This window comes from Battus philenor, unplaced genomic scaffold (assembly GCF_028537555.1).
Source record: "Battus philenor isolate CCGP_79_NKW_IND1 unplaced genomic scaffold, ilBatPhil1.0.hap1 SCAF_14, whole genome shotgun sequence".
Lineage (NCBI taxonomy): Eukaryota > Metazoa > Arthropoda > Insecta > Lepidoptera > Papilionidae > Battus > Battus philenor.
Genome location: NW_027181676.1, coordinates 12,099,076 through 12,111,426, shown reverse-complemented (window position 1 = coordinate 12,111,426; position 12,351 = coordinate 12,099,076).

Genomic DNA, 12,351 nt, shown 5'->3' with positions numbered 1-12,351 from the left:
ATTTACTAAAAATAAACATACTGTAATTTTAAATATATAACAAATAAATTACAATCAACTTCACAATTTCAGCGATAGGCTTCTGCTATAGGTTTCCAAAAGCGCAGGTAGGAAGCGGCCAGCACCTAGTGTCCCCCGACAATCTTAACAAGGCCATATGTTAACCATATGATACCGGCTGGAGAGACACTCGGCTTCGTTAGATCCCTAATCGGAACGTCAGGTCCGGTTGTTTGGACTAGAGTACTACGCCTATTGGTAATTTATGTCGGATTCGTATTGGCTATGTAGTTAACTTTAGATGTCGGACATGTTCTTAGTTTGGTATGTGGCCAGGCGTTCAGCACTGAGCGAAGAGAGTGGTAATCGTCTCAGGTCTTATGAACGGGCCGCATGGAGAGTGAACGCGCGGCTAGGAGTGACCGGTAGCGGTAGCTTGGTAGATGGCCTATGACGAGCTACCACAGCTGCAGTACTTGCTACGAGGGTTTCGGGGGTAGCGTATACACGCATACCCCGGGACGGGCTATCGAAAAATAGCATGGCGCGAGGGAAGACCGCGTGGCGATCTCTGACCGGGAGATACCGCGGTCCTCCGTTTAGCGCAGAGGGCGACTACCGGGGGAGGCGGTTTAGTGGGTAGGAATCCCACATACTCCTGTCCTTCCCCCAGAGGCAAGGCATCTTGAATACCGGAAGATTTCCCCCACCGAAACTAAAAAAAAACTGCAGTACTTGCCTGTTCAGCAAGAGGTACATGCTAGATAATACCCACCGCAACTTGCTTAGATTAGATCCTGAGATGGGAATCGGAATGGTATGTGTCAACAGCACCAGTACCATATTCGGATAATATGACTGCTCGCTTACCTGTCGTTCCGAGTCGTTTGAATCGCTAGTGCTGGTAACATACGGAAAGTGAGAGAGATTTACAACTCTATTATTCCCTTGTAGGGTCGGGTTCGTTCTCTTACGGGACTCTCACTATAAAGAGTACTGTACCCATTAGTATAATCTAACGGTTGACAACTTTGTGGACAGTATACTCGACATATAAGAAACATATGAGAGAGGATATGTCCACTATATGGGTTTGTCTTACAATGCGTTTTATGGCCCGTGTTTTCAACTCCAAAACCTTATGACACCAGCCGTCTGTTCGGCATGCAATATGAACTAACTGCTGCTTCATGTTTTCAATCTACTGGGCTATGTACGTAAATATAAGGATATAATACATACATCAATTAAACACTCGCGTAAACATATATTATACAATATACAAGTAGAAGGTAATCACGTAATTATTTTTTAAATGAATTATTTGTTGTTGGAAATTGCACTCGACAGGCGAATAAAAATAAAACTAAATACAATCGAATAAAAACAATCTGTTTGTTCGCTACTCGAATAAAAGATCAAACAATCTCGAAATTATTAAGAAAAATCACTCGTAAAATCACAACAAAGCGGCGTTTCGACGAAATCGCCCCTCAGCCAGCAACGGAGTCACGTAATATGAGAGTTCTGAATTGGGTCATGAGTTCGCCGGCTTCTAGCTCTGCAGTATAAACATCTGTGGCACTCCTACGTTTGCCGCCTCATACAACTGTGTCCAAATAACAATAAAAGTGTCGGAACGTCTTTCAACCGTGTTGTACATATGTCAAAATCTATAGTATTTCCGTGTTAATAATCTGGTCTAAGATATTTAATATGTATAATTTTCTAATTTCTAATTTTATCATTATCATTGTATTCATCACAGCCGATAGGGGCCAATTGCAAGACATGATAGTGTTCAGCTACTTACCGCTAGCTTGACTATGTCTTCGTCCCATCTATTAGGTGGGCCAACTTACATATTTAATAGAATCAGGCGTTGCAGAGACACTGTGTTTGGCACTGATCGGTGTAACATAACTCCTGAAGATGCCCCGTGGAGGGGTGAAACACGTGTTGAGTAATTTGGTGGTGGCGGTTGTGTGATTCGCATTGTTCGCCACATACGCATTTATCAGCGAGCTGGCGGGCCATGCACTTTGTTGCACGACTACCACTGGATGTGCGGAAGTGGCTAAATAAAGGGCCAACTTACGTCTACTGAATCATGGTTATCACTATTTTTCATTTATAACAAACAGAGAAAGATTTCAAAGAAAAAATTAAATTTTCTTCCAAGCATTAAATCAGTCATACTTCGTAATAAACGTTAAAACTTATCCTTTGTTTAACCTTCTCTGTACTTAACAAGAACAAAAGACCAGTGTTTTGTCATTAATGAAACCACGGACTGCAACTGTATAATTGTGAAATAAACCGCAGCAAAACAAAAGAAAGGCGTGGGAGGTCAGTATTTGATGCCTTAAGAGCGAACGCTGGTGCATTGCGAGCATTTTTTAATTTTTTAATGCTTCCATGTTTAATGTAAACAGGTGTTGAATTTCTATACTAATTTCAACTTCAACTGCATAGTTTTTTTAAAATACAAAAATTTAGAAAAGTTACTACACCTGATAAGTAATACACTAAGATCTTATATACTACAGGGTGATTAATTTTCGGTGGTTACCTTAAAATGCGTGAAACTATATCTCACATGACAGTAAAAATTTCAAGTGCCTTTATAAAGTAATCATTCTTAAAATAAATTTATTTTTTATTTCAGGAAGAGCAGAGTCTGCTGGGACAGGTAGCAAAAATTAAATTAATTTTAAAACAAAGTAATATATTGTCATTACGTTATGGCGTAACATACATAGATTGACTGCAAATGGGCTGTACTTTCTCTATTCTTATACAATATAAAACTTAGTACTTATACTTATTCTTAATTTCTCTTATATCTATACATCCAATAATATATTTTCCTACTTGGCTGCTTTGAGCCCGATTGTTTCTATTTAGTCTTACTTCTACTGATTGAATTTTTAATTACGGCTTTGACGTTTGTAAAGAGTCAGCCGGTATAAGTTAGCGTATAACTGAAGCGAGTAAACTAACTTTTATATCAAAATAAACAACAAGACCTTACGATCGAATATTATCTGTATTGCTTCAGGATCATAAAATGTTCCGCGATAAAGCTCATAACATCAAACTACCCTTATCTCAAAGCGAGCAATCAATAACGACCGTGGCCAGTTCCTAAGCTAGCTAACCTCTTTGGAAGCCTGTGTTCGTATAATTACAGATTTTATGTACCATTTAACGATACGTCGATAGCTTGCTATAAACAGAAGGTAGTTTACCGGTGATTGTTTTCTTTTGATTTTCTCTGTTTCACTCTATAGAGTCGATACATGGACCCTAAAATGACCGTAGATGTTACAAATGGTTTGTATTATTACATCGTATTTTATCGTGTATCCAAATTAGGCCCGCCTATGTCTTAGATCTTTATATGTCTATCTATGTCTATCTATGTCTTAGATTTCTTGGCACATTATAAGTCAACAGGAAACGCAAGAATCCTAACAAAAAGATATATATGCATACATGTAAAAAGCTGTGCATAATATATACATAGACGTGGATGGTTTCATGGTAATGCAGGTGGAGAATCCTACGCTTCCTTTGGATGGTTAAACGGATGCATATCTCGATACTCAAGGAACAGTGATAAAGTATCTTTCATATATTTTTCTTCTTTGAGTAAGTTAAAATATATACGAAAGTATAAAATAACAGATTCCTTACTTCGATTTATAAGTCGTCTGTGTCTCTTTTGTTTTTAAAAGATGTTTATATGATAAGTCTAAAATTGCAACTTTTTGGGAGAGACGAAATAGTAAATATTGATAATATCTCAGAATTTTATACTTACGCTTTAATTTCTAATCTTTTGTATAATATTTGAATTATTATTTGAATATTTATATTTGAATGAAAGCTTTGTGTATAATCATTGTATTCTTGTTTGTAACATACCATGTTTATTTAAAAAAAATATGCAAAGTTACCATTTGCATATTTTCACCATTTTTTGCTAGAAAATTATAAATAAATTTCACAAGGTTTATTCGACATCGTAGATTGCAAATATTTAAAAACTCGATAAATACGATAACGGCTATGGTCATTCTGTGGCGGCGATGATATATAAGACCAGTAAAAGATTCGAACAATAATTAGCAGCAAACTTAAAACGGCAAATGCAACAATTTTATAGTTAAGCGTTGAAAGCGAATTCGATATCAAACGAACAGGGTAACTGTGATAATCGTGTCTTTAATTTAAGTTGTGTAAATACACCGGATTGCCAGTATTTACCAGCGTAAACAAAAAGTTTTCTACTCGTACAATAACCAAAGCAAAATAATCGACTATAAGAAAACTGTATTCACATACGAGTGGAAGAAAGACCTTTAGAAACGACAAATCTCTCTCCATAATCACTATGATTTAATTGGCCAAGTAAGTTAGTTAAGCTACGTGACTAAGACACGTTGTTTAATAAGATTGGACTATAGTAAAAAACTGTGAGTGGACTCCCCACTAAGTGGACCGTCGATATAATTAAAGTCACGGGAAGTCACTAGATGCGTCTGCGCAGGACCGGACATCTAGACAATCTTTGGAGAAGGCCTATGCCTTATATTGGACGTCCATCGACTGAAAAGAAAAAAAAGTTGTTACTCAGAGTAGTCCTCCAGACATCATCATCATCATCTCAACTCTACAATGTTGGCTCTTAGCTATAAGCCTCTCTTATTAATTTTTAATAACACGAGTTAGAAGCTGCTTGCATCCAGCGTCTTTGGACGACCTTAACAAAAATTTTTGTTCATCTAATGGGTGGATGTCCTATTCTGCTTATCAGTCGGTGATCTTCAGAATTTAAGTGCCAAATATTTCAAGAATAACAACTCTGCCGAAATTGATTGAGCCCGAGTCCCGTGCCAATTTAGAATCTATGATGCTGTAAATGCCGTTTGCAATAATCAATAAAATTAGATCATCTTAATTAATCTTTTTATTTAATTTATAAATATATTTAGTAACGAACAATTTTATAATACTTAACTACCAAATAAAACGCTTATTCAAAATGTCCGACACACGATTTCTTAGAAGATAAATATCAAAGAAAACTATTCAATTATTTTTTATTCATGTAGTGTCTTACTACAAGCGTAGTGTGGAGAGGTATTGTTTCTGATAGATTAACTCGACCCTGCTCTAAACGCCGACCGATTTGCGCTAATGGCTGCTTATCTTTGGTCTCAAGATAGTCTTTAAGAACCCGATTGTGTTTAAATTACTCATGATACTCTCTAGAAATGAAAAAGAACACATTTCACTTATGAAATGAGATATTGTGATTGTATTTAATTGTAAACGTTATCGAGAATGTACAAAACGATGTATGAAGTTCCTATATTGTATAATAGATGGCGCTGGTTATATTTTACATCGCACAATTTTTTGCCGACCGTCAAATACGATAACGGTGACAAATATTGATTGTATTACTTCATATGGAACTAATCTAGAGAATAGCAACCGACTAAGTCGAGGTTTGACCGTCTGGGACGCCCTTCTATCGGAATGTTATACGAGTAATATCGAAGAGTAAATTTGAATTTAAATGGAACTCTAAATACAATAAGGTTATGAACGATATCATTATTCTGGTTTAAAATATATCGCTCTTTCAGGCTGCTAATTATGGATGTCTTGATACAATCTCCCTTACATTTAATAATTTCAAATGACCTTTGCTTTCAATTAAGACGAAGGGTATAAAACCAATTTAAAAAAATTACAAAATTGCACTAGATTAAATTGAATAAAAAATGAGATATATTGAAAATATCTTGCTGTTTTATAGTATATACCTTTCTATATAGAAAATCTTTTACTTGTGTTTTCATTTTAAATATATTTAGCTTACGCTCCACCGAAGAAGTTAACATTTTTTCAGAGTAGGATATTTCATTAATACTATACAAAAAAAGCATATTAAAGTCGCTTTAAATTACTATAGCTCTACCCTTACTAGTCCCTAAAATAGGTATTTAAAAAGCAAAATATTATATCTTAAATCATAGGTAATGTATACTATTCGCAAATTTTTTGAATGAATGTATGTTAATATGACATATATACCGCACAGGGCCTGTGCTGTGCTTTCATGTCAGTACTATTTCTCTCACCTCTATTCACCGCCGTGAACTATCCCTCACCTTGAAAAGTTAGAAAAGCTGATGAAAATCCTGTAACCTCTCTTCATCACAGAGGAAAGCCATCAAAGAGACTTAAGAAGCCAGAAATCCTTCTAAACCAAATCGTCCTGAATATTTTATGGTTTTCTTTATCTAAAGAAGACCATAAAATCGTCAGGTATATTTATTGTGTTTAATATTTTAATTTTTTATTATATTTACATTTACATTTACATCTATAATAAAAAAGAACAAACGACAGTTAAACCATACTTGTAGCTTCTTCAAAACTCCCTGTGTATAACGGTTTATCACACATATATCACACATAAGAAATATTTTTTAATATATATATACATATATATATTAAAAAATATTTCTTATTATTTAAAATATTCATTGTTTTTAGATTCTTCACGTAACTGGGTTTTTGTAATCCAATGTAACAGCTCGAGTGGAGGCATCCAGCACTCATGGTATAACCCAGTGGCGTAGCTAGGGGGTGGCGAGCGGGGCGGCCGCACCAGGCACCACAAGCAGGGGGGGCACCAAAATTGAAAAAAAAATTTTTGGAATTTTGTTTTGAATAAAAAGAATATAGAATTTTACTATTCTTGTGTTTAAAAAGATGTTAAATAATATGAACATTAAAAAAAAAGTAAACGGTTACAAATTATAATATACACAGTGTTTAAGCCTTTTATTCGCAAAACACATAAAGTGTTTTTTAAAGGGGCCCTAAATCACAAAACACCTATCTGTGTTCATGAAATGCACAAGAAGATACGAGTATATATGTGTTCAACATTTATGGACATGATCCTTAATGTATAAACCACAAAGATGGTTTCATAAAGGGTTCAAAAAATTCTGGAAACACATTCGTTTTATACAAAAAGGGTGAGGATCATGTCCCTTCAAGAAAAAAAATCATTTTGATTTCTTTAATATTTTAAAGAAAAAAAAACAAAATTGAGCTTCGGATTTTTACTATTTTATGGGCAAAAAATTAAAAATTGTACCAAAATGCGAAAATTATATAAATATATAAATAAAGAATTTAGACTCTTTTCACCAAGCCCCAATCTGCCCCAGGCCCCAAATACCATAGCTACGCTACTGGTATAACCTGTCCAAAAAAAGAAAAAGGGTTTCCAAAATTCAGTCCCATACATATATATTATAATTAATTATAGTTCAGTGCATATTTTGTGTTGCTAGACGTTATTGGGCTGCCGCAATAACAGAAGAAAAATTATTAATGTAACATATTTCACTTTTACACCATAATCACCATTAAAACCTTTTAAGTTTTTTTTTCTGACAAATGAACTATACCATTATAATTAACCATTTAAACTTTAACATCACCATATCATCCTGTACACGCTGTATACACAGTTTTTGTTTCTATATCAGATTCCAAATACTACTTCATCTTATAAATCAGGCTACTACCACGTATGAAATGAAAAAAACAAGTACCCATTTTATTGTATAAAAAGGTAAGAACCCGTCCAAATCTTTACCCAGTAATTGCCAATAACGTAAAGACATTACGCGGGATCTTCATTGATTGAAACGAACAATAATTTATTGTATTAACCACAATTCAGGTACAAATTGGATACTTGGCACTAAATTAGATTTATACTAACACTTAAAATGGACACGTAATTCTCCCGGAAAATTAACCTTTTGTACGATAATAATAAACCACTGAGAGCTTCTATTGAAATAACATGTAATAATAACAAAGATCTATAATATTTTTCTTACACATTCGACATATAATACTATATCTGTGTGATGTATAGCACAGCGGATTGGGAAGTTAAAGTGAAATAGGTAAGCCACATAGCACTCCAAACATATGGCCACTTAGACCTAAAAGACTGGAGACTTCTCTTACTATCTTCTTAAAGCACCACCTGTCATTTTCTTTATAGTATATGTATGTTGGAACTCTATAGTTTCGGCCGGCGCCGACAGGTGGCGCTAGTTGCTCGTAAGGGTATAAAAGGGGCACCGCGTGGTAGAATCGACACCAGCTGCAGCCACTCAACACTGCTAGCGCTTATCTCACAGCGACAGCAACCTGCACCTGCGAAAATCCACATAGTTCACTGGGTTATACAAAATAGAACCAAACATTACTCACCACACCACAATACCCGTTTTTAGAGAGCAGCCACCCGCTTTTTGACCGCGAACAGAGTGGGCGAACCGTGGTGGGATCCGGATCCCTCCTAAGCTCGCCTGTGGTCCACGCTGCCGTCCCAAACAGCATACACAACAACAACACAAACAATACGCAGTTCCACACGGGTAGAGCGCAACTGGTACGTGTCCTAAAAGCGTTTTTGTTTTTAAGTTCACGAACCCTTCCGCTCCGTGAACTCAAATCTCAGAAACTATATCAACAGAGAATAAGTAAGAATCGACATCAAAAAAGAAAACTCGACAGAGACGCTAAAGGTATATAAATTTGTTTGAAAGACATCGCCACTTGATATTTTTGTGTCCATCCTTCCTATTTAATATTTTTTTTTTTTCTGTTATTATGTACAAGAGGTAATTAACTATACTGACTCTATTTAACACGATTTTGAAATAACGCGAATCACCGATAAGAATGAATACATACTTTTACACGATTTTTTTCGTTCTAGCACGAATCTCTGAATATTTTTAGTAATTTTAATTTTGACAGTGTTAATAAAGACTTATCTATACAGCAACAAAATACAATCGGGAGATTACGATAACCCCAGGCTTTTCGGGGCGTAATATACGTGCACGTTTATCAAGTAGCCATTAGTTGTTGAAAAATTTGTTTATATATGTTTTGTACTTGTGGATTAGATTTTACTGTACGCTAACTTTAGTTTTCTTGTAATAAGAGTGGCAGGTATATTTTGTAAGTGTTATATTAAAGGAAGCCTATTTGGATTTACTACTAGGTGAAAAAATTTAATAAAATGTTTCCCAAACATAAACCGCGGAACAAAGATAAAGCTTCAAAGGGATTTTAATTACGACACGATTGTCATTTCGCTGCGTTGTTCGAAACGGTTGGTTTATTGCCGCAGAACTAAACGGACCTGTTCCAAACGCTTTGTTTCAGTTTCTTTTGAAATTAAATAAACGTTGCTATTCCTCTTTGCCTTGGGCCTATTTTTACTTTCATCATTTTTATATCACAGCTTGAAACAATTGTTATGTTTATTTGACGAATGCCAAAACAGAAAAAAATCTAGCACAGCGTATCGATCGCAGGATGTCCACTGCTGAACATAGGCTACCCTTATAGATTTCCAAAAGAAACAGCAGGATGCGGCCTGCATACAGCACTTTCCGACGACCTTCCATTCCTGATCTTTACTCCAGAACGATAAAACCCCACCTGCAAACTGCTCTTAGCTTTGGTTGGCTTTCCTACTGCCACTACAACTTACCAACTGGTTAGAATGTAAAGTCCTTAAAATTTAATTTAATGTCAAGAAAATCTCTGCCCCAATCGTATTAAAATGCCTCATTTAAGTAATAAATAACAAGTATGCGGAGAAGGAATTCGACCCGGTCCGCTGTCACGAAATGTTGCCAACATAAACTATTTTAATAAAAGGCCTGTTTATTTATATTTCACATTCGTACGTAAAGTACAATATGCATTCCTCTACGAATTGGAGCTTCCGAGTGCGTTGTTTAGATGTTTAGAGAATATTGAGAATAGAACTGGCTACACAAAGTAATACTTACAAAGATATGTTGAACTTTATATACTGTTAAATAAATTAAAACATTTTAACTCATTTATTTTCAATGTCAAAAATTTAAATTTCAAATAACGTTAGTATTGTTCGTAATTTTTTTATATTATTTAGACTAGCTGATCCCGCAAACGTTGTTTTGCAAAAAAAATTAAAGTTTTTAATTAACACCTGTAAGATAAGGGTTGATCGTAGAGGAGTGAAAATTTAGGTTTGTATGTATTTTTGTATGTTGTATCATAATAAAATAAAAACCAAAAAAATTGTCTAAAAAATTAAAAATAAAATTTAGGGGTGGACCACCCTTATCACTTAGGGGTATGGAAAATAGATAGTAGCCGATTCTCAGATATACTGAATACGCAAGTAAAATTTGGTAAAAATCGGTCAAGCCGTTTCGGAGGAGTTCAAGTTCGAACACCGTGACACGAGAATTTTATATATTAGATATAGGCGTCCTCCTTACTTATTTTCGGTTGAAACTGATGCTGTTAGCCAGGAGGCTTTTATAGCTTCATCTGATCTGAGTTCACGCAGCGAAAAGGTCCGTGATCTTAAAGAGCGTAGTCTTGGGCACCCCATGTATCTCTTTCCTTTGCCTTGTTCATTCAGTCCATTCTCGTGATTTCCGAAATATCATCTTTCCTTATCATTTTTCCTTCATATCCGACCAATACTTCCTTTGTCAATTGTAACATTCTATTTCGTTGATATTAGTTTACTGCTTTTAACTTTATAGCACGCTATGTGAATAAAAACATAATAACTATCTATGCTAATGCTTAGTCTAATTGGGTTAATTACATCGATTAAGTTGGTTGTAATGAGTCGGAACCTTATCTTCTCTAATCATATAATACCAATTGCGTCGAGGTCCTTGCGTCTAGTCACTCCATGGTGCAACCAACTATGTGACCTAAGAGTTAGGAGGTCTCCTAAATCGATGCAATTAAAAATGTAAGGGCCTGAATGGAAACTCCTTAGAGAGTTCCTCTAGCTAAGTTATTCTATATCCGGCATAGCCTAGTGGATTGGCAAGTTGAAATTGCAATCGGCAGGGTTTAGAATAAGTAACTAATGGGGCTTTTAGGTTCTTTGGTGACCGTGAATGTAGAACGTCCATCCAAAGTTAAATTATTGAGTAATAACACTGTAGTAGTAGTAATATTTTTAGATATACTTTATTTTTACAAGATATATATTTTTGTAACATAATATATATACAAATAGCCGCGGTGAAGCAGTTATTCTAGACCAACATCTTTTAAGCCGTCAACTGCTAGGTATACCTCCCTCGTAGATTGACATTAGAATTGCCTGGATGTGGCTTGCATACAGCATATTTCGGCGACGCTGTTGGTTTTATCTGTCCACTTTGTTGGTGGAAGTCCTTTCTTTGCTTCCGTGGTCTCGACTCCAGAAACTTAAGGTCCAAGCAGCCGTCTGTTCTGCGCGCTAAGTGACCTGTCCACAAATACTTCAACTTGTCAACCCACTGGGCTATTTCGAGTACCTTCGTTCGTCTACCAATCTTCACATTCATGTAATCAAATCATAATAGGACGTTAATACTGATATCGATAACTAAACCAGCAGATTCCACAATAAGGAAGTAACTTGCAATAGTTTTTGGAAATTAATTCGCAGGCACGAGCAAGAACGAGCGCAGGACAAATGTTTAGCCACGCTCGACTTAGTAGAAATCCGATAAAAGATTCTTTAGTGAATTTCACGGACCGAATCACAGAGTGCCTTCGTTTTGATCTCGACAATAGGAAATTCCTGTACCAAAAACCGCACTAAAACTTCACGTCCGCGCAATAACAGCAATAAAAATTGGAACGGGTATTTCGTAATACATTTTATTGCTTCAATGAATTTTGAGCTTCGACAAGTTTTATTGCATATTTATTAGAGCTTTTTCCATGGAAATGTCATGACATTGTTATATAATATGACTTAAATGACTATAATACCATTAAAAACATTATTGGGATGATAATTTAATTTTAAAGCATTTCAACGTAAGTGATACAAGTCGCCACAAAGGTGAGTATGCGAAGGCACATCTTTCATGTAAAACAAATGCGTCAATAAAATAAATACCAAGGAGTTAGTATTATGTTAAAAACTACATATATAAATTACTTCAGCCAACAGTTTGTTAAGCAGTTAATCGTTCAACATAGACCTCCTGTAGTGCATTTCATTCTTTAATACATTCTCCCATTTATAATCTCACTATTTTCTATTTTGTCTTGTTCTAATGACGTTTGGTCAGTATTTCGTGCGACAGAGATAACGCTCTACGAAGCTGAAATTAGCCGATTATCTCTTTCTAAAGGTCGACGTGCAATGTTTATCGCCGGGTACTATACCGATATTTTATTTAACTGGATCTATTTATATAG